The following is a 5,264-nucleotide window of genomic DNA, read 5'->3' on the forward strand; positions in this document are numbered from 1 at the left end:
ATTGTGTCGGGCTTTGGCACTTGGTTAGCTGGTCTGTGCCCAGGGTTGTGGCTGGGCCAGGCCCTCCTGAGGGGCCAGCAGGGATCCTGGGGGCTAGGGGAAGGTAGGCCTGCAGCAGGGCCCCTAGGCTGAGCGATGCCATGCCTGGCCCTGTCACCTGCTCAGGATCAGCTGGTGTGGGTGGCAGGAAGAAGAGCCCAGCTCTAGGGCAGTTGGGCCCATGTGGAAGGAAAAATGGGGGACTGCGAGTGGGAAGGCAAAGATAAACTTGTGGCTGAACTGGCAGTGGAAGTGGGGGGTGGAATGAAAGACGGGGGAGCCCACTGAGGGCTCTGGGCTCTCCTGGGCCAGAACCATGGGGGTGGGGCAGCCCCCTTCTCCCAGAAGCCCCAGGAGCTTGTCTGAGCTGTGGGGCAGAGACGAAAGCCAGGACTCTTTCTTGTGGTTTCAGAGTATTAGCCATTCTATCCTTCATCCCCACTTTCTGCCTTATCTCCACGGCCTGGAAGGCAGGAAGAAAGCAGGCCTGGCCCTCCCACCCTCCCAGTAAACACAACCACATTGCTCAGAAGAGCTCAGCCTCAGCCAGGAGCCCAGCCACCACACCCCAGGCCTCCTCTTCCAGGAGAAACCCGAGCACACAAAGACACCAGTGCTGTGCTCATTCCCAAAAAGACAGCAAGTCCCCATCAGGATCAGACCTTCCTCTAACAGTGTGGCTAGGTTGAAGCACCCTTTAGAAGAAACCAGTGTCTTCCTTCCCTTCCCTTCATTCAAGGGCCAGGCTGCGGGTGATTTCTTTCCTCTCTGTACTGACGCTGGCTCTGAGGTCCACATGAGAGCCGTGTAGCCACCAGGAAGGGAAGAGCTGAAGTAGTAGGGACAGGCAGCCCCAGCACCTCCGAGGAACACAAACGCCTCCCCAACAACCCTCCCATCCCGCCCTTCACAAAGCTGGTCAATAATGACTGGGCTCAAACTCAAATTTCTAACTCAGGGCTAAGACCACTACACTCGAAGTTTCTGTACCCAAGGAGTGGCCAGCAAAATTCTGGAATTCTGTGTCACAAAGTCAGAGAGATGCAGAAAGATTAGTTTGTTCTACAAATATTTATTGAGTGGCCACTCTGTGCCAGGCATTGTGCTGGGTGCCAGAAACAGAACAATGATCAAGAAAAAAACCACAATTCCCTCTCTCACATAGCTCTGCGGGGGGTCGGGGGTGGCAGTACATGGAGAGGAAGGGATCCGTGAAAGCAAAGGAAGCAAAAGGGAGGGATGAGAGAAGCCAACAGAGTAAAGCCAACAGAGATCCACGCAGCAAGAGTGGAGGAGACAGGCCGAGGCTGGGAGCGAACCGTGCAGGAGGGAGGCCCTGGTGGGGGAGGGCATGGGGAGGCCAGAGACCAGCTACTGGCTCCCATCCAGGGGCATCTGCCCACAGCTCATATTTTTCTGGCCAGTGACAGCTAAATGAAGAGAAAGCTAACTTTACAACCGCCCACTTCACACATAATGAATATGAATGGGCATCCCGGAGCCTATTCCCTAGGATTATCTGTGAGCTGATGGCTTCTCCCACAGACTGGGCCATCCCAGCCGGCCTGTCCCCTGGCTAGGACACAGGCAGCCCTTCCACCTGCTTCCCATTAGCCATCCTCCCATCCTCCCCTCCTCCTCCACACCCTAGGCACCTCACCCCTAAGACACAGCTCCCCTCCCCCCCATCTTCAGATGCCCCTGCCCCCAGCCTCACTCCAGAGGTGACCTCAGCTCTCAGCCTAGTCCCCAGGCCAGGCTGGGGGCTACGCTAACTCCTTCTGGAAAAAGAAAGGGGAAGTGGCCCCACCTGGAATCCAAAATTTAAGAGAGTTGCTAGGCTCAGTGCCCCTTTGCTAAGGCCCCTCTCTGCCCTAGTGAGGCCCACCCACCCTGTCCTAAATCTTGGTGCTGGCAGGGACACAGACCCCAGGTCCGGAGCACAGAGCCCTTGTTAGCGGGCCCTTCGGTCCAGGCTTCTGGTCTCAGTTGGGCATGAGGAAATGCTTCTCATTAGAGGCATTCAATCTTCCTTCCCCACCTTCCCCCAAGCATTTACACATCAACCTGAATTACAGCCCTTAGGAGCAGACCTTCTGCAGCCCCAGACAGGAACTGAGCCCAGCCTGGCCAGGAGCCGGGTATTTCCCCCCTGTCAGACGGAGGGAGCACACGCTGCACTCCCACTCCAGCCGCATCCTGGACACTTTCCCCAGGGGCAATAATCTCAGGACCCATGGTCCGGACGCTGGAGCCCCCACCCTCCCCACAACCCCACGCAGGCTCCTCTACCCAGTGTCTTCTCCAGAGCATTGGCTGGGGCCGGTGGGGCCCAGGTGGCCCCACGGGTATGTCTTGGGGTCCACTATGCTACTGCTCTCGCTTGCTGTTGGAGGCACCTGTCTAACGACTGACAGCTTGTCAAGGAAAGGGAGTGTGGTGTTCGGTTCACCTGGATGCCCAGGGCACCTGGAACGAGGCCTGGCCCAGAGAAGACGCCTTCGAGGGAGGGTGGCAGGGTGGCCCGGCAATGGCTGACTTTTGGAAGCCTTCTGTGTACAGAGCAGTGAGTTTAGGAGGAGGGACACGTGGAGGCCTGAGACATTGTTCTGGCCCTTGAAGGAGACAGGAAGTTTTTTCCAAGGGATTCAGCAAGTGGAAGCAAATTCAGAGTGGGCTAGAGTTGGAAGGGCCCTTAGCAGAACTACGAAGAGCTGTCACTTATGAGCTGTGCTGTCCCCCCATAGCCAGGCATGGAAGCCATTATCCATCATCTTATTTAGCCCTCATGACCACCTGTTATTATTAAACCGATTTTTACAAATGAGCCAGCTGAGGGTTGAGCTCACTGAGCTCCAGGTCCTCTGTAGTCTGAGGCTGATCGTGCCAAGTGATAAGTGAAATGGTCCCACTACAGCTTCCTGGAGCAGTGGGCTTCTGAGAGGACAGAGAGAGCCAGCCTCCCGGGACAGGAGCCTGACAGCAACAGTGGGGTAGCCACACACAAGGCCTCTGGGACTCGGGACAGAAAGACAACCCAGCTCAGGCCAAAGAGGAAGATAGTAGTGACAGCCCCCGAATTACCTCAACAAAGGCACATTTGGGGCACATGAGAAGCCAGAGCAAGGCCTAGTGGACATCTGCCAAAAATCTTCTTGCCAAGGACCATGCTTAAGCAAATACTAAGTACTGACGGACTAAAGGGAATAAAAGAGCAAATGAATGCACTGGTGGTAAATGCTAGGGGCGGGGGCGGTGGGGGGCAGGGAGGAGGGACGACGGCATTGACCTACACACTTTGCAGAGATCTCCGTTTGTATCCAGGCCCTGGCTCTCACTATTCTGTGACCATGGGCAAGTTCCTTATCCTTTCTCTGCCAGTTTCTCATGTAATGCTGGTACCTTTCAGAGTTATTAAAAGCAGTAAGATATTACATACAAAGCACTGAGAGTAGCGGCTAGCATACAGCAAGCACTGAACACTGGCTGGCTCCTGTGTGGGGAACAAGCTTTCAAGAAGCATGGGGACCGGACCTGGTACCTATGTGGCACCAAGTGGTAAACGCTTTTGATTAAGAAGGGCCAGTTCCCTCAGGTGATAAGGCCACCAGGAAACCCATCTGTCAGTGGATGGAAGGAGCCCTAGACCTTCAGCCTGGTAGCAGTCATCAACATTTTGTGTAACTCAACCATTTACAAAGGGCCTGCATGTACCCTGCCCATCACAGGGCCCAGTTGAGAAAGAAAACTGCGAAGAGAACGTGGCCCACTTGTTCCAAAAGCTGTTTTTGTACAAAAGCCTGGATCTGAATGGCCAGCCCAGCACTAGCACACTCTGTGGCTAGGATATGGCTCTGCCTCTCTGGGCCAGCCCCTGGGCCCACAGATGCAGGCATTCACTTGCCCATTCCGGCTTCATGAAGCTGCAGCGTTGATATTCTGCATTCTTGTTTGCACAAACTTATAGATAAGTTAGATATATAAGTATTTACAGACCTTTGCAAACCAAGAGGGGAGAAAAAGGGCACCTCTGGTTAAGGGAAACTTCAGAAGAGACTAGGGAGATCATAAAAAGGGGAACGAAGCAAAACTTCAGACAGGCTGGTTCAGTGATCCAGGCTGCCTGGTGGAGTAGGAAAGTGACAATCTGTCTTACCTGAACTAAAATCTCAAGATACATACTTCCTATTGGTCCTGGCTAGGAACAGAAGAAAATCCATCCCACACACATGAATGGTGTCTGTTTCCCTTGTCTGGTGCAAGTTACCGAGGAGCAGAAATTCAATCAGTCGCAGGGAACTTCCCACCTCAGAGGCTTACGGAAAAAGGACAGTGTTAGCTTCACCCTTGCTGCTCCAAATCATGCAGGCTTACCCTGGAAGCCCAGCTTGGGGCCTGCACTGGGGCTCAGCCAAGACCCAGGCCAGGAAGGCACTGAACCAGCAAAAGGGAGATTCTTCCCAGAGTACATTTCCTTTGTAAGTCAAGACCCCTCAGAGACTTAAGATCCAATACACACGGCCTACATGTAAGAGAAGGGACCTTCAAATAATTCTGAAAAGAAAACAGTCCTATGGTATCACTTGCACCAGAAACAGAACCTCAAGATGGAAGGAGGTAGAAGCGGAGATGGAAGTAGGTGGAAGCACATGTGTCCAGGGATTAGAGGCCAGGTGCAGGCTCCAGGAGGCCTCCAACCAACACCTACCACAGAGAATTCCCTTGCCTCTTCCCCAGCAATGTGGGTTCCTGCGCCCCCCAAACACACACCTTCCCCTTGTGAAGCTGACTGCTTCCCCAGGCTCTGGGCACAGAGGTTTCCTCTCGCTCCCAACCACCCACCCTTGTGAGGGCCCAGAGCAGCTGAGCCCTCGCTGACTCAGCTGCTCCCTCGCTGGCTCTACAACTGGTTTGGTGGAAGCCAACTCAGAAGTGTGATCCAGAGATGCCTGGGGCTTCTACTGCGATCACATCAAACCCAGGCACACAGGACTACGGGTCACCCCAGCAGCCCGGAGCCCTGGAGCTGGGCTGAAGTGATTCCAGATTGACGTGGGGAAAAATACTCTGGGTAAGTGTCAACTCCCCCATTTCTTCCTCTCAGGTGGGAAAGGCAGGTAGCATGGCAGGGAACAAGTGGGTGACCCATCAATGCTGGCAGGAAAGGCTACTTTCTAGATGGGAGGAGATAGGGGCCATACTTCCTGCAGACACGGCAATGGGGA

This window comes from Mustela nivalis (genome assembly GCF_964662115.1).
Source record: "Mustela nivalis genome assembly, chromosome: 10".
Lineage (NCBI taxonomy): Eukaryota > Metazoa > Chordata > Mammalia > Carnivora > Mustelidae > Mustela > Mustela nivalis.